Source organism: Protopterus annectens, chromosome 3.part1 (assembly GCF_019279795.1).
Source record: "Protopterus annectens isolate FY-2018-M chromosome 3.part1, PAN1.0, whole genome shotgun sequence".
Lineage (NCBI taxonomy): Eukaryota > Metazoa > Chordata > Ceratodontiformes > Protopteridae > Protopterus > Protopterus annectens.
This window is the reverse complement of record NC_056732.1, coordinates 1,752,392,120-1,752,411,535: the sequence shown is the minus strand read 5'-3', so window position 1 is coordinate 1,752,411,535 and position 19,416 is coordinate 1,752,392,120.

Here is a 19,416-nt window from a genome sequence, read left to right as displayed (position 1 = left end):
CTGTAACACAACAGCAGCTGGGCATGGTGCTGTTTGAGTTCAGACCATTTAATGGATTTGAGAATTACATAGTGATTGGTTTGAGTAAGGAGACCATAAGTGAAATGAGCCCAGTTATGCCTTTCCTCCGAAACATACATTGTTAATTTATTGAGTTTTTTAAGTTGGTGTGAGGCATAGAGAAGAGAAGGGCGAAGGAAACATCTTGCTAACTGAATATGTATAGTCACAAAATACACAGAACAGCATATTTGCAGTTACTGAGTTGCTATCTAGGTCAGATTTTAAGTGCTTGACAACACAAGTAGTCATTTAGCAGACTGTGGCTGCTTTATTTGCATTGTTGTCAACAGTGGTACATTCAAAGTGGTATTGTCAGGAACTTTCTGTGAGTCAAAAAGGCTAACGTGTGTCTTTCTAGCTGCATCAGAGCATTTCCATAAGTGAATTTTTGCCTTCCATCTGTTTGATTTTGGCTAGAGGATAGTATTGTTATGAGCATATTGAATCAGCTTGAATGCATCAGAATGATCCACCTTTCTGTTCACGCAGCTTCAAAGAGCAAGAAGCCAAGCACAGGTTCTTATAGAACAGTAGGTTCAGTCAATAGCTTATGACCAACAGGAGTGTACTATTTGTACCGTGGACTGGATGGAAACTATATTTGAGTTCCATACATGAGTATAGCTATTTTTATTTAATTTTATCCATTTTTTAAGTGGGTAAGCCAACTGGGTATAAGTACTCCTTTTCAGAGGCAGGCCAAGAACACTTTCTTGTCAAGTGACTTGCTCAGAGTCACACAGTAGGCAAATGGAGATGCAAGGAATCAAACCCGGTACCCTTCAGTACAAGAAGCAGCTCACTGACCGCTCATAGCTTCAGTCCTCTGTGCTAACTGCCATACATTACAAATGTACTGCATGAGTTTGTACAAATGTGTTTTCATGGATGTCAGGGATGCGACTAAGCAGTACAGCCTGATGACATTACTCATGTCTTCTTGTGAGCATCTTTCATGCAAAGGGACAACAACAGCAGATGTAGAAGGTATGGAATACAATTATAAACAACGGTAGCAGTGGAGCTACAGATAGACTCTGTCTAGAGGCAAAGTAATTGTGGTGCTGCATTAATGGGTTTTTTTTTACAGAGTGATAACAGAGGAAAACTACAGGAAGTGATAGCAAGAGGATGAGATTTAGGAAGCCTTGCAGAGGAAATGATGCCCCAAGATTTTGGGATAAGTCTGTCAAAGAAGGAACTGCTTTTTGTGCATTATTCATGAGTTGTTTTACCAAGTATATGACTGTCTCTCTCTGTCTCTATGTATGTATATATATATATATATATATATATATAGTATATACATGCACAGTACTGAATATTAAGTTAGGTTAGCCTTTGGTTGTTTGTGCACACACACACACACACACACACACACACACACACACACACACACACATATATGAGAGAGAGAGAGAGAGAGAGAGAGAGATCATTTATGTAGGAAGTTAATGAATTACTTTGGATTTAGAGTATGTTTGTTCAATAATTTTGGAAAGTGTTGTGTAATATATTTGTATTTTATTTTTAGTATTTATTTTTAATGCTAGTTTCTCTCATCTTGTGTAAGCATCCCCAACAATGCATCCAAGCATAGACGTTCAAATGGAACTGGACTGGCCTTTGCCTTGTAGACCATGCAGACGTCATCTGAAAGTAACCTATAAGGAATGGAATGGAATGGAATGTTAATTCCTGAAGCCTTTCTGTATAGGTCAGGTTTTCCAACCCACTGATTTATGTCGTGAAAGTCACTGCACCTTTTCATATTATTTCAAGAGACTCAGTTGAAGGTTTCAAAATGCATCAGTTCATTTGGTAACAAGTTGGATCAGTGAGTTGTAAACTGGTATACCAGGCCCATAAAAACTATCTAAAATTCTAGTTTTGGTTTTTGCCACCCCAAGTGCTCTCCAAAGTTTGTCTGTGTTCCAGTTTTATCACAAGTAATCTAAGAGGTTTTGGAACTAAGAATTGACACTGCATTTCTTTGTCTTTGTTTACACTATACAGCAAGCGATTATTTAACTCAGAGTACTGGTATGGGATGAGACCAACCTGCTCATCTCTTTCTCCTTCTGGTGTGAATATATTTTCTCTGGCCTTGCTTAATGTGTTATCCTCCTCCCACTGTGCTTATGCACATCTTCATTTTATTTATCTGTAAATCTGCCAGGTCAGGAACACTGTCCTTAGGGTACTGGCATAAAGCAGGGGATGTAGCTTGACTTTGTACATACGTAGTAACTTCAGCTACAAAAACAGATACATGTACTTCTTATTTTGCTATTCCATCCTCTTCCAAAGACAACTCCTGACAGTGGCTTTCTGCTGGATTTGGTTTTGTTAGATTCTTTACTTTTACCTCAGTAACGTCTGTCTCTTTTTGTACCTGATGCTAACAGTCCTGTTTCTGACAAGTCTTTTGTTTTGACATTCCAGAGGGAAAGCCAGCCTCTTTTCAGGTTCCCTTTCTTCCCTTAGTTTATCACTATGAATCACTCCCATCCAGTGTCCACTCAGGAATCGATCACTATAATTGCTCTCTTCTGACAAGTCTCCATCCATGCACTGTGGGTTCTTCCCTTTCATGTACTGACTTATTTCACTAATTTAATAACTTGGGTTTTCTGGTAAGACAGGTTTCTTGTAATATAATGGTATGGTAATATTAAAGTCATAGTTTAGATCCTTTTGACATTTCTACATCTATCCCTTTCTCTTTGTGGAGGCTAAGTGTTTTAGCAGCAAATCAACCTGCTGTTGACCACTTCCATTTTTACTAGGAACACTTTCAGGAATGTGTATTCTTTAGAGTGGTGCAGGTTGATGTACCCCCCCTTTTATTTTTTTACTAGAAGTGTATTCTGATCACAGAGTTTCTAACGATGCTTCCTCCCTTGATAATTTCTATAGTGGTTTGAACTGAAGGAAGTATTGGCCAATTATAAAATCATATTTAAATTAGGTATCAAAGCTACAGAGTTTTGTACTTTTTTCCATGAGGTTTGAAGTTTAATGTGTTACAGAACACTCTGCTGTTTCCATCAACACATATTACTTTTACTTTCCTCTTGCCATTTGTTTTATGTTTGCAGACATTAGAAATAGTATTGAGAAATAACTAGCACAGTAGCACAGAGTGCTAATTAACATAAGCCAGCATACATAATTCTTTTATAATTTCATGTATTTCATGTAATGGGGTTAAATATGGATCCACGATAAATGTTTTGGCACTTAGCATTTATTTCAGCTGTGTATATATCTATATCTATCTCTTAATCTATCTATATATATATATATATATATATATATATATATATATATATATATATATATATATATATATCCCTATTAAGTGAAACTATGAAAGAAGAGAAACACTCATGTTAATTAGCACTATGCTACAATGCTGACCATTGCTGAATATCTCATAGTTCCTTAATAAAAGTAACTACTATTCCAGAATCTTATACCAATTCCATCCTGTCCACTGTAAAATATAAAGCAGGGTATACAAATGAGGATGTCCTAAAGAATGTGAAACAAATACAAGTATTGAAAACTGAATTGAAAGAGAACAGTGCTACAACTGATGAACTAAGTAAGTCACTGAAAGAAGAAGAAGAGAGTGGTAAACCTGAATGAGACTCGTGTTCCTTAACTGAAATACTAAGTGAAATTCAAAGGTTACGGGTGCTGGGACCTTTCCTGGTTAGCATCTACTTCTCTGAAGTAAAAGTCAGTACCAAGTGCTCTGGCTGACTTACGTTTGCAGATGACTGCAAGCAAGGAGCAGTCATAGAACCTGCAGATAACTTGGCAATCCTTCTGGAAGGTTTACCCCCAACAAATAACTGCTACTAGAATCATGGACTGAAACAAAATGCCAAAAAATGCATTACTGTATCCTTTGTGAAGTCACCTACCCCTGGAAGCTACCACATTGATGATGTGCCCCTAATAGTTGACCCAGTTTATTCAGGATTTGGGAACTTATGTGCAAAGTGACCTAGTTTTACACCGACATATATCCACTGTCATAAGAAAATCATTCTATATTGCACAGCTTATAAACAAAGGGATTGCATCTACATTTAGCGATGTCATAGTCTCCCTTTTCTCAGCCCTTATTTGACAGTTATTAAGTATAATGCCTCCTTTGGTATGTATCTTTCCAGTCACATGCAACAACTGGAATGCCAACAGAGATACCTTGTTAAATGGATGCAAGGATGAAAATATGTCCTACATGGACCAACTCAAAGTCCTATCACTATACTCAATATCCTACAGACTGCTAAGAGGTGACCTGCTTCTGGCATACAAAGCATTGTTTGTCCCAATAGTGATGGACCTACTACACATCAGTAATTCAAACGACATCAGAAATACTCAGTCCAGGAACTAAACCTATTCTGCAACATCAGCAGAATGATTTGGAGTGATAGCTGTATCTCACAAAGGCCAGCAATTCTCTAGTGCAGACTTCCCGCCCATGTAAAACAAAACTCATCATAGGAGTGTGCAATCAGTCAGTCAGTCTCTCTTCTTTAGGCATTTGCAGCTACTGATTTTGCTTTGCACAGAACATTTGTACCCAGCAGTGTGGTTTGGTACATGGGCAGAACCATAATGTACAACTGAATATACTGAATATATTTCCCACCTATGTTGCTAGTGAACTGTTAAGTCTCTGATTTCTGCCACACTCACACTGAACCCTAGACTTTCTGCCTTACTTCTACACTTCTTAGCACAAGAATTCTGGACAATACCTTGAGTAATGGGGATGGGGGAGTCCAAAAAATCAAGGATAGATTTTAAATATTGTTTTTACTAACTTAGCTGGAATAACAAGCTTTGCATTAACATACATTTTCTAAAAGATACAAAGTCTGACACTCAAATGTCTATTTAGTTACTTCAGTCAAAAGTGATTTGCCAGAAAACCACACTTTCTATGAGGAATAGGCCTAAAATATGATGTAAAAATGTGGACATTCTGAAAACGTCTGGACATTTCAGTTACGCTTCTACAAAGCATGCCTCACAACAAAATTTTACTGATATATGCTGTGGTTAACATATGCAGTACTACCTGTAATTTCAATTTTTCTTAGTCTGTTAAGCTTGTAGTCAGCAGTTGGGTTCCAGTATTTAAACATTGCCCCTCATTTGGAGCTTGCCTCACGTCTGATTTTTGTCTTTGACCATTATTATCGGCATAAGTGGTAGAGAGTTTTACAATAATAATTGAAGTCTTTAAGTACTGAGTAGGGTCAGACTATGAGGTGGAAGGTAACTGAGACTGTAGGCCACCTGCTGGATTAATTATTTGCTTTAGTGAAGAGGTGAAATAAAGCAAATCCGAATGGTAAGTGTGGGTGGCGGTGATGTGGTTTTGTGGAGCTACCTGGTAATCTCAAATTCTCAACTTCCGACTTCAGCAAGATAACCACTTTCTCCTTGTCCCATCCTAGGTGTGTGAGAAGACTTGTCCTCAGCAAATACAGGCAGACATCTTCTGCGAGGGAGAAACACTTGACACTTGGACAATCTGCTAATATCTTGATGCAGGAAAAATAAATGTTTGCAGGTGCTGCAGCTGCAACAGCATACAAGTAGCAATAACAATTATGTATTCTATCTGCTGTCTTAATTCTAATTATGCTCGTGCATAAACTGAATTGTAGTCCACAACATGGTAACATTTATCCTTTTACTTTTGAGGCATTGCTAAGTTTATTTCAAAAGAAGTTAGTTAAGTGCGAAACAATACAAGTTTATAATTAATTATTAAAAGACTGGTTGACTGTTAAAAGAGTCCCTAGTGGGCTGAGACTGTGGAAAGTCATGAATGGGATGGATGTGAGATTTTACAGAGATTGCTACATTGCCTCAGGATGCTCAGGCCCACCAAGCTGGAAACAGAGATAGTAAAAAAGTGCCCATCCATGTTTACTGGTCTTACTGTACATGCAAGGGATAGGAGTGGAGGATGTTTATAACAGGATGGGGGAGGGGTGCTTACTTGATATAATCTGCAGCTAACCTAGCCTGTGGTGTTGCCCAGCACCCAAACCAGATGGTCATTGAGCAGTGATAGTCCTGGGTGCTATTATAAGGTAATGCAGACCTAAACAGTCCTAACTGAATGTGTAAGTGCTGCTCACCATGCAAACTAGTTGCTTGGTGAGTACCACAGGACTGAGATATAGTATTATATGGAAATTTCATCGTCTGATTGTTTGCGTATATACAAGGCATCACTAACTGCCATTGTCCGAAGAACAGCTTTGTGCAAATACAAGGTTTAAATATGCTTAGAAAGAAACAAGTTTAACACTGACTAAATCCACAGGCCAATCAGATAAGTACACAATGAGCTTTCTACATGTAATTTCCATCTCAGATGAGTGGAATCAGCCCTCTACTGCCACAAGAGTGCAGACTTAGACCCTTTTAATGTAAAATGACTGGTTTGGAGCCCAAGTGTTGAGAAACAACAAATGGATGCCTCAAACAAATTTAACAATTAGAACAGAACAACACGCATTACAGCAGTTTGAGCTTTGAAAAAAGTACAGAAAAACTCTTAAATATCACAGCAAAATTTCACTGTAGAAGAAACTAAAAAATACAAGTGCAAAAATTACACTTAGATTCTTTATTAGCCTTGGATGGCTTTAGATGCTTGCAAAACCACTCAAAGTCTCTGGCATTGTCACCAAATAATGAGCAGCTCTGGATAAATGACCCCCCAAAAAGTGTTTGTTTTGTCTGAGGGGGCTGACCATAATTATAGGGTGTGTGCAAGCTGTTAGTCCTTCATAGCTGAGACCCTTCCCAGCCATGTGTCCTCTTTAGGCATTTACTTGGAGAACCAGTAGTTCAAGCTACTCATGCAAGGCACTTTGTTGGCTGGATCATCCTGTACTGATGCCCAGCCACTTCCAAAGAAGAATTCTAAAAAACGTAAACCAGAGGCTTCAGCTATCCAGCCCTTATCAGGTGTCTCCACTGTGTCTGATGTTGAGACCTTACATGTATGGTTCCTATGCCTGACCCTGATATTGTGATCCCATTGGAGGCCAGTTTGGGGTGGGGCATTCTCATGTCAGCTGGAGCTGGTCTGACATCTGTTGCAGATGAGAAGGGAGAATCTAGGTTGGTCATTTGCAAAGGACTGGAGACATACCTCAGATTCAGTTCTTGTAAGGGAAGTAAAGTACCACCCAATTCCGTAACTGAAGCTCATCAGGGTCTGACCCTCCGAGGTTTGTGGGGGCAGACATCCCTCCAATAAAAAAGCATAAAAACTAAACATTCCAATCCTACTAAGTTAGTGAGAGATCCTCAAAAAGAATAATAAGACTTTACCCAAGGCTGTTCAAAGCAATTATGTCTGCAAAGACCCCTCAGTGCTTTCAGGCTGCACCTGCTGTTGTGGCTGCTACTTCTACTCCTTTGGAAAGGTGGAGGGATTCTTCCTTAGAGAAGGTGGAACATGATTCTGATGAAATGTCCCTAGCTTATTTATCTCAAATCCACTCTTCCCTGGCTTTGGCTTCTGAGGAAGAAGACTTCCTCACACCTGAGTTGTGCTCTAGATGTATTTGCAATATTTTCTCTCTCCTCTTCTCTGTATCATCCACCTTATCCATTCTAAAACTTTATAGAATACATCGTTACAAGGAGAAAAAAATTAACATTACTGTAATTACAAAAAAGAAATAATTATGCATTATATTAGTAAAGCAGTTTTTTTAATTCTGCGTCATTCATGAGAACAAAAGAAAAAACTTCCCATTGGAGGAGATGGGTAGCAGAGTCCTTTCCACTAGCAGCAGTCAGTTGCATATTGAAGAGCAAGGATCATTCACTGCAGTAACAGTTTTGACACTTAGGAAGAGAGTTAGGGGAGCAGATCTGCCAATTCTTCTAGGAACTGAAAAAAAAAACCTTTACAATATCCTGCAGTTTAGCAGCTTTCTTTCGCTGAAGCTGGATAACTGGTGTGAACAGCATTAAACATATAATAGACATATAAATGAGGGAAAATCAAGGAAACAGAAACAGCCTTTTTACTGAAGCTGGAAAAGATGACAATGATTCATATTCCTGCCATTGTATCTTAATGGCAAGAGAAAACAACATTGTATCTTTATATCTAGCATGACCCATGTAAAGGGGAGGGTGGGACATCAAATGGATTTCTGGGAAGCAGGAAAGAAACAATAAAACAAGATCACATTGATATGACAGGTCCCATGTGAGCATTATGTAGGAAACTGTATTAAAATTGTATAAAAATCATTTAGAGTACTTCAGTGGCATGAAAATATCTTAGAAAGCAAAGATACAATTTAAAAAAAAAACAAATTTTTTGAGCTCTAAGGTGGGGTTCTCCTTTAAACCTCAAAATGAGGAATATTCCTCATAATTAGGTACACTCCAGACATATGCTATACAACATATGCAAATTAATGTCTGTAAGGAAACCACCTACTGCCATTGAGATCAATGTAGAGCTGAGGTAGGAGCTGACAAGTGAAAGCCATTCATACCCTCAAGATTGAGATGGGGGCAGTGGGTGCAGTTATGTGAAGTAGTGGCTCATAGGTGTGTCACGTGGAACAGCTATGAATGGGACATGAGAAAAGTAATTTCCTTATGAATTTACAGGATGGAGGAAGCCACACCCTTGTTCCCTTAAAAGGTACTGCAAGTCAACATACAGGAAAAGGTAACATTGAGGAGAGAAGGTCTGAGACCTAGAGTGGGACAAGACATGTGTCCTCGCTGACTGAGACCTAGAGTGGGGCATGTGTCCTCACTGACTGAGACCTAGAGTGGGGCATGTCAGTCTTCTGCTACACCTACTGCATGATTTTTTTTTCCTTCTCATCTTAATTTCAAAATCAATCAACTTACTTCTTATAGATAGAATCAAATCTTTCTATTGTTTCTTTAAGTAAGTGTAGCTCATGTTCATTTGTATCTCCATTATTTGCTTTTTATAAACAAGCTGTTGGCTTTCAGTTGTCAATGTTGCATCAAAGTAATATTTTCAGCTGCTACTTACAACTTTTCTAACCTTGTACAAATTAACTACAGTTTCTCCATTAAAGTTATAAACATTGATTCCAATGTTTAATTTCAATACTCACATTTGCCACATACCTCTCAACCTGGAAACATCAAAAATATGGACAAGGCCCATGAAAAATAGGTGCAAATCTGTATGCTGATTAACATCTAATTTGCATACATAATTGTGTAACCCCACCCACTCCAATGGAATTGTGGGACACCAACTTTCAAATGCAAACTGAAGAACAGACAACCAAAATATGGCACCAGAGTCCCCCTGCAGCCATTCCAATGTCCCATTACCTGGTGATTTCTCCCCATTTACCATAAACACTAATGTGTGCATACTGCTTTACTTCTACAATGATTATTTGGATTTTATTTTTACATTTTGCAACACAACAATACACAAACACTAACAGACATCTCCAAAACAAAGCAATACTGTCTCACAATGAAAATAGACTTGGCATTAAAACTTCTCTGCCCTTGAAACTCACATTCATTGAAATAGCATTGAAACCAACACACCAAATTCAAAGAAAATGCATCTGGCCAGTGGTGGATAAAGATTACCTTTGGGCTGTTTTCAAATCATTGGCCCCTTGCACACAAAACAAGAAACATACATGTGTTCTTTTCTTTGATACACCTTCCTAACTTTATTAAGTTATATTTCTTGTATAAAACAGCACACTTGTTAGACAGAGCACATTTTAAATGTATTGTTTGAACATTTTTCCATTCGGCTGTACTGTAGGCAATGAAACAAAATGCATGAACCAATATTGAAAAAACTGCCCAGTTCAGAACATTTCCATCATAAAAGTCTACTTCCACACCCCCACTATAAATAGAATGACAGTAGTGTAAGCCATAGGCATCTTGCACAGCTTCTCGCACTTATTTTCAACTTCAGGTTTTTTTTTTTTTGGGGGGGGGGTGGTCAAAAACCAGGCACACATTTTAAACATTGCTTGTATAATTTTGGAAAGTTGCTAGAATAAAATGTGTTACCACCGTGCTTTTCACTGGGAAGTCTTGAACCCAAGACCCTATGCACTACAGTCAGAGCAACATACCACTATGTCAAATCAGCAGTCCCCTAAAAAAATAGGAAGACTGAAACTTAATGGCTATTGTGTAGTGAATTAAGTTCTTACTTCTCACCATAGCTGTCAACCGCTTAGCACAAAAAATCTGGACAAAGCCAATAATGGGGGAATACAAATTCAGTTCTCACTTTTCACTCACCATAGCTCTCATCTCTTAGTGCAAAAAACCTGGATAAACAACAAAGCCAATAATGGGGGAATACAAATTCTGTTCACTTCTCACCATAGGCTTAGCTCTCAACTCTTAGCACAAAAAAATGTAGACAAAACTCAGAAATGGTGGAGGCCAGGGACTTTAGGTGCTTTTTACCCTGTACCAAAGGTACAGGGTTTGAGCCTGAATACCTCTAGCCACCAGCTGTATTACATTGGGGCATTTTCACACATACATATACACACACACACACACACACACACACACACACACACACACACACACACACACACATACACACACACACACACAGACACACACACACACACACTCCAAACCTGCTAATCTGCCCAATGAATCCAATCCTGCCCAACGACTGCATACAAAATAAATCTAATTCTTCTCGCGAGTGCATTGCCCCAAATATGTCCTGCTCACTCTTGAAATGGCTAATGCATCTAAAATCCAAGAAATAAATCCAATCCTGTTCATGAGTGCATTGCCTCAAACATGTCCTGCTCACTCTTGAAATGGCTAATACATCTAAAATCCACAAAATAAATCCAGTCCTGCTCGCGAGTGCATTGCCCCAAACGTCCTGCTCGCTCTTGAAATGAGTGCTGCTAATACATCTAAAATCCAAACGTTCCTGCTCTTGGCTGCTGCTAATAAAAATCCAAATCGAGTGTTCCCGCTCGCATTTGCAGCCGGAAATGACGACGTGAGCTCAAGGAGCTCAATTCCTACTGGCTGATAGCCCTGATGGAGCTGATGTCATCGCACATGTGATGATGTCAGCTCCGACAGCACGATATTCAAAAAAATTAATAAACTAAAGAAAAAAATCGGAAATGAAAGGGTGCCACTTGGGAATCGTGGCACCCCTTCATTTGGACCCCAAAACTTGGTAAAAACCGAGTAATTCTGTATGGTTGAGAGGTCTGATTTGCCATCATTTTTCAAATTCAAAGTTCTTGTGAAGAAAGCATGCCAAGACATTCACTCGTAATCTGTGTATCCTGGGTCACAACCATATCATCTTCACCTAGTACAGCTTCCTGCTCCAGGCATGGTTAAGTTAAAAATTCACTGAATGTTATTTTTTCACCCAAAGGCATACTCACATCATTGTTTATATTTCATGAACTTTAATTATGTCTTGACTTAGGAATGGAGTAAATTACATCAAAGTATGTAAAAACCTAAGCATTTGGAAAAATTAAACCAATGCAGAAAATGAGAAATTTCACAACAAGAAAACTGAAATTATGAATTATCTGCAAAGTGAAAGATTTAGTATGGAGACTCCAGCACAGGCAATGTCACAACTTGACGGAACAATGGATTCCCAGACTAAGGAGCAACAGGTGAATAGAAAGTGTTGTTTGCTCAAAGCTGCAGTGAGTTAGGCCTCCTGCCCTTGCTCTACTGTTTTACAAAAACAGATGTGAGACTACAAAATATAAGTGCTTATTTTAAATGTTTTTTTGCACTTCTGGTTAACTAAAATGATATTTACTGCATATCTATTTAAACTGTGTAGCTGTTTTTTAGGCTTAGTGAATTCAGTCCTTACCTCTGTTTAGATCTTTGACTCCTTTTTGTTTCTCTGTTTGATCTTTTCATTTTACTTGTTGCTGCATTTGAAAAACACTAGCATAGAGCTGAATCTGTTACTGTTTATGACCTTTGGAGATGGAAGTCCAGTTAATCTTTTTGTCTAGATAAGCCTAGCTGTTTCTTCATGGGAGGGGGTTTCAGTTTAGTCTGCTCTGGCTATAGTTACTGCTACAGGGCTGTTTTTTTGATTGTATAATTTGGCTGGTTCCTGTTTTTCTGCCTTAAATAGCCAGTTTTTAAATCAGTTTGTGCTTGTTTTGCTTAAAGCTGCAGTGGGTCAGGCCTCCTGCCCTTGCTCTGCTGTTTTATAAAAACCTGCTGTGAGACTACAAAAGATAAGTGTTTATTTTCAACTGTTTTCTGAACTTCTGATTAACTAAAGCAATATTTGCTGCGTATTTGTTTAAACTGTGCAACTGTTTTTCGGGGTTAGTGAATTCAATCCTTACGTCTGTTCTGGTCGTGTATTCTCAGCCACCCACTCCAACTGTTGTTGTGATCTTAAAGTTTGGTGGCTTTTGAGTTGTCCGCCTCTACTATAAATTTGATATTGGACTCCTCCCAGTCCTGTTGCATCAGCTCACTCTACGGAGTACAGTGAGATCAGTTGTGAAGGCCTACCCCTATAGCTTCTTAACCTTGAATTATCTTCTGTCTTCTCACGTAATACTTAAAAAAATATATTGTGCCTCTTCCTAACTCATTTTGCTGCTTGTGCTTAGATGTTCAACTGCATTTATTTTGCCGCATTTGTTACTGCTTGTCGGTAGCTTGCCACATTTGTTACTGCATGTCGGTAGTGTTTTTAAATTGATGACAATATTCTACTGAATTGTGGCTTTATTTGAGCTGGTTTTACTGTTGTGATTGTGAGATAATTTATCACATTTGCTCTGTTTTAAAGCAATTTACTCATTAACTGCATTTCATTACTGCTCAACTGTATTTCATTGCTATGTACTGCAATTCATTACTATTTAACTGCATTTTACTGCATTTCATGACTGTTTAACTGTATGTTTTCATACTGTGAGTTCTGTTTTTGTCTGTAAGTGGTTAATCTGTGTTTTTTTGTGTGTGTTTTACTGTGTTAGTAACCCTTAAATTGAGCAACATATTCTAAATACAGGTTTGCTGCATCCAGAGCTGTTTTTTTTTTCTTTTTGCCTTCTGTATTTCTGACAGCCATCTTGTGTTTGCCTTCTGAGTTTCTGGCAGCCATCTCATGTTGGTAGGGGCCTATCTCCTGTGCTAGTGAGAGTAACATGGCTGCCTGGACCTTGTCTGGCACAAGTTGATTGGTAACAAAAGCAGGGACTAGCAGGATTGGCTAGATTTCTGTGTTACTAGAATCTTCTATTTTTGCGGTATTTAAACCCCATGATTGGGCTGGTTTGGGCTTGTTTGTATGTCATGCACCACAGCTGACTGTTTTTAACTCTTTGTAAAGTATTCCTAGTTCAAATTTTCCTTTAGTAGCACTTGTGTGATAACCTAGTAGTATTAATCTCAGACCTTCCACCCTTTACCCTCTTAGCTCTCTTTCTGGACACTCTCCCTCAGATTCTGGCAAATATGGATGGACAATTTTCTACATTTTCTCCTGCCAGTCTGGTTGATATGGGCATCCAGAGACAATGTAGCAACTGCCTCAGGTACATGAACAGCCTTCTACTACTACCACCTAGGAACACAATTTGTAAGAGATGCAATTACATTAAGAACCTAGAGTCAATGCTCTATCTCTCACAAGCCAGTATATCTGGCACTGAGAAGGTGGTCAACACAAACATCACACCTCAAACACCACCCACACCTACACAGCACACACCCATATATTCAGAGGTCCTCAACAAAAACATACCCAAACAAAAGAGACCTCCGAGGCAAAAATACATGTGAACTCCACTGTCCACCACACCACACACCACACATAGTCCACACATCTGTTTCTCATAGCCACTAAGGCCTAAACATAAACCCAACATATTAGTCATAGGAGACTCCATTGTGAGACCCACAGATGTGCCCTTCACCAGGCTGAATAAGGAGAAAGTCACGGTTAGTTGTTTGTCAGGTGCCAGAATCCGCCATATCACTCATGCAATCAAGTCTTTCAACAACAGGTACTGTTATGACTCAGTCATAGTCGTTGTTGGCGTAAATGACTTGAGACATACCTCCCTGGACTATATGAAGAGAGACATTATTGAGCTTACTGAATATGTGTCCCAGGCATGTATGTTCCTAGCTTTAAGCAGCATTCTACCGTCACCCAGAATTATGCCTCATACAAACAGAAAATGACTGACTTTAACAATTGGCTTAGTTTCTGGTGCCATTCCAATGGGATCCAGTACCTGACAGTCTAGGAAGACATGATTGACAAACCACAATGCTTTGCTAGAGATGGCCTGCATCTGTTTCCCTTGGGCTTCAGGCAAAGGCTCTTGCCTCCCCCAAAATGCCTTTTTTAGGCAATGCCATGAGGTCAAAACTACAAACATGAAAATTTCATCCAAACACAAATTAAATGTCATGCTGCTAAATGCTAGGAGTCTAAACACAAAACCATACTCATTGCAAGCATTCTTAAACCTGGAAGATGATGACATTTGTGCAGTCACAGAAACCTGGTTCAAAGCTGCTGAAAGCACCCTAGCCATACCAGGTTACTCATCTTATCATATATTCAGACTGTGGGCAGCAAAGCAAAAGGAGGTGGAGTTGCAGTATATATAAAAGACATGCACACCTCCAGGCTGGTAAAACAGTATGACACACAGGAGACACTCAAGGTGCAGTTAACCATTGACAAGACCCCTATTCAAATCATAGCTAGCTACAGGCCCTCGAGTTTGACTGAAGATGCCCACTCCACCTATCTGGACCTCTTCATACCTATCAAGATTCAACCCTTTACCCTGATCCTGGGTGACTTTAATTACCTAACCATAGACTGGAAGAAATACTCATGCCAAAACTCAAATGCCCATAGATTTCTTGATTTTGAAAATGCGAATGCCTTGGACCAGCTGGTTGATACCCCAATAAGAGGTAAAAATATCTTAGACCTGGCATTAACCAACATGAGTAACCACTGCAGCATCCCTACAGTGTCATCCTCCCTGGTAAGATCTAACCACAAAGCAGTCACTTTCAAAGTCATCATCTCCCCCAACTCTCCCTAGCTAAGGTCAAACAAAAACATTTCTCCAAAGCTGATTACAACCTCCTGAGGGAAGGTATAAACAGCTTCACAGCCCCTGCCCCCTCCACAGGAACTGGCACATATGTCCAAACCTACACCAAAGTACTATACAAGCATTTATATAGCTGCATGGAATCAGGAATACCCAATGGGACAAAATCATCCTCTTCAAGGAAGAGTAAACCTGTCTGGTGGACATCTGCAATAAATAAACTGTATAATGTAAGGAAAAACTGCTGTCCAGGACCAAGAAGGAGCAGGTGTCTAATGGGAAACAATCTCTCCTTAGCCTAAAGAAGCAAATAAGAGCACTAGTGAAATCCTCAAAAATAAACTTCAAGTCCAAACTGGCCACATCTACTAAAGACAATCATAAGGCCTTTTTCACATATGTCTGCAATCTCAAATGAAGCACTCAACTCTGCTCAGAACTGGTGGTCAAGGACACCACATACACAAATGCCATAAATATAACCAACCTGTTGGCAGACAGGTTCAGTGAAAACTTTACCCCTCTGTCCTCCCATCAGTAAATCAGGACATCCCCAGCACCTGCCCCCCTCCCCTTATCTCTAGGGAGCAATTCATCACTGCCCTCTCAAAGGCAAAAAATAGTCTCCACAGGACTCAATAATATCCAAGGCTGCATCCTACATGAACTCAGGCAGGAACTTGCTGCACCAATAGGCACCCTATTCAACCAAAGCCTGAGTACCGGCTTTGTCCCGGCCAAGTGGAGGACAGCCACTGTCATCCCTTTGCACAAATGTGGACTGTCCACCGATCCAGGAAATTATAAACTCATCAGCCTAACTAGCCTAATCTGCAAGGCCATGGAGCATATTATCATGGACCTCTTTAACAAACTCCAAACACTCGATCCCACACAGTTTGGTTTTGTCCAGGGGAGGTCATGCCTGTTAAATTTGGTCGACCTCTTTGAGACAGTCACCAAACCTATGGATGAGGGGAAGGTGGTGCACATCGCCTTCCTTGACCTGGCCAAAGCCTTTGATACTATTCCCCATTCGGGTATAATAGATAAACTCTCTCAAATAGGCATCAATCCATATGTTACCAGATGGGTAGCACACTGGCTCACTGATAGAACTCACCTAGTCAAAATAAGGAAAAGCACCTCAAGCAGTAGACCTGTAATGAATGGTGTACCCCAGGAATCGGTCTTGAGGCCTCTGTTGTTTGGGATATACTTTTCTGAGGTGCAGGCCAAAACCAGTTGGCTATGGCTCACCAAGTTTGTAGATGACTGCAAGCTGGGTGCTGTCATCAATTCCCCTAGTAATATGGACAGCCTCCAAGAGGGTCTCACCCAAACAAATGACTGGTGTCAAAAACATGGCCTCAAACTGAATGCCAAAAAATGCATCATCAATCCCTTTGGGGAGAGTAATGTCCCCACAAATTATCCCATCAATAGCAATGCCCTAAGCACGCAATCATTTGTGAGGGACTTGGGCACCCAAGTTGATAGCAAAATGACTTTTGACCACCATATTGCCACCATTGTGTGGAAAGCATTCTACGTGGCCCACCTCATTAGTAAAGGTATCTCATCCAGGGACAAGAAAGTCATAACATTCCTGTATTCTTCCCTTATAAGACCCATTACTGAGTACAGTACAGCTTTCAGCATGTACCTCACAAAGCACATGCAGCAGCAGGAGAGACCACAGAGGTTCCTTACCAGGAGAATCCAGGGCCTCAAACATCTACTCTACACAGACAGCGGCTAAAGGCCCTGTCCCTCTACTCAGTCTCATACAGAGATGACATGTGTCTGGCATACAAACCAATCTCAGACCCCACTCTGATGGGATTGCTGCATATCCACAAGTCTAGGTCCACCCGAGTAACCTACATGCCCAACCTCAACCTGCTCTGTGACATCAATAGGACTTGTTGGCGAGACAGATTTGTGTCCCAGAGACTCCCCCTTCTATGGAATAGACTCCTTCTCCACATCAAGTAGAGTATCTCATTAACCCTTTTTAAGCACAACCTGTATAACTGAATGGGGAAGAGAAAATACACCCCTGGGATTCCACCTGTGTCCTTGCTGAACAGGGGCATTGGGTGCTGACTTGTCAGAACATGGGCTAAATTCTTGGCTAGGCATGTGAAGGCCTCAGGGCCAATAGCCTAGTAACTTTTTATGATCCTATCATCCTGTGAAGATTTGCTATATGGTGATGCAGTGGAGCCTTCTGTAGGAGACCGGTACCAAAGTCCCATTGAAGTTGTACACCAAGAGAAGGAGCTGGAAAATGTGACAACTAATCATAGTAATTGGGTCCCTATATGAAGGTGCAGCAGGTGAAGCAGGCTGTATGTGAAGGACAATATCTCACAGAAATATGTTCTGGAATGTTCTGTAGAATATTCACAGGAAACAGAGATCAGTGACGATGTTGTCATCCAGAGGAAAGTGATCTAAGGGATAACCTGCTTGATTTATTAGAGACTGATAAATATGCTAAAATAGATTATAGAAAGCAAATAAGACCCAAAACGTAAGGAGATTGATAAAATTGATATACACAGTAATTATGATTATTAAGAACATTCTTGTATTATAACAGAAATAAATAGGACTTATTGCTGTGCAGCTAAACTAATAACAAGGTGTTACCACAAAAATGTAGAGTAGTAAAAGAAATGAAGGGAACAAGCAGAATGCCACCCTGAAAGCAGTGAACAGAGACAAATATAAAGCAATTATACAAGAAGAATCACTGTGAGAAGAAAGAAGAAAAGGGAACAGACAATCAGAAATATTTAGAAAGATAGACATGGTAAAAGCAATGCACAGAATCAAAACAGGCCCGGATTTGGCATACGCTAGTGTAAATAATAGACGGGAAATATCAGCATAGCCAGAAGAATTTAGAAGGTATGCAAAAGTATGTAAGGTGGAGGTTTGGGTTTGACATAATGATTAAAGTACTTACCGCGTAGATGTAAGGTAGAGTTTAATTCTCACCATTGAAGGGAAATTAGCTAAGCTGAAAATGGCCTGGAAGGGCAGCTAGCCTAGTACTTACCTACGAACGTATAAATATAAATATAATGGAAAAGTACAAAATAATCAATTTGTTGATAACCCAGTTTCATGAAGAACTGCAAAACAAAGTAAAATGAATATAAATACAACCGGCAAAGAAGGAATAGGCACATTTGGAAGACCCTGTTAAATATAATAATAAAAAAGTAAGTTGCTCTAATGTAGGTAAAACGAAATGGAATGATGTAACAAGCAGAAAAATTGAGACAAAATTAAGAAAAGCTCCTAAATGGAAAACCTCAGGCCCAGATGCAGTATGTAACTTCTGGCTAAAGATATTAACAATGCTTATGCAAAGATTTAGCCTTGAATAAGAATGACTTATATGCCTATCCCAAACAGACTCCAACCTGGTTAAGAACAGAAAAAAATGATACACCTCCTTAAGAGTGAACCTGCAAGCCATCCTAAGAACTATTGACTAATAATTTCCTTCCAGCAATATATAAATTACACAATAGAAGCAATACAAACAGAGTTTATAGTCATCTGAAGAAGTCCAATATGTTTGGACAAAAACACGGTGATTCTGTTAAGTGTTTATGTCTCATTTTATTTTTTTATTTAACATTTATTTACTGGGGAAGTCCAGCTTGGAAAGAAGCCAATTTTCAGCAGAGGCCCAGGGAGAAATACTCCAGATGCATGTCTTTGTAATGTGGGAGGAAACCGGAGAACCCAGAGGAAACCCACACAGACGCAGGAAGGACATGCAGATTTCACACACAAGGCATCCCAGCTTAGAATCAAACCCCAGAACCTCTTGCTGTGAGCTGATAACACAACCATTTCACCACTGCCCCATCTCATGAGAATTCTTTTGAATTAAAGTTCTTATTTCTTACTTTTAGAGTTACTTTGTGTGATTGCTGAGCTAGTTCCTCCTTTGTGCAAACTATCGTGAATTGTTTTTATGTTTATGAGCCGCCTGCGAGGTTGTGGAGTCTGTTGGCAAATTGTTCCTTCTTTTTTATTTGTAAAGTATGAAAAAGCACTAAATATATGAAGAAATTACAGTAGATAGATCATGAAGAAAAGCAAACATTTGATTAAAAGATCATGAAGAAAA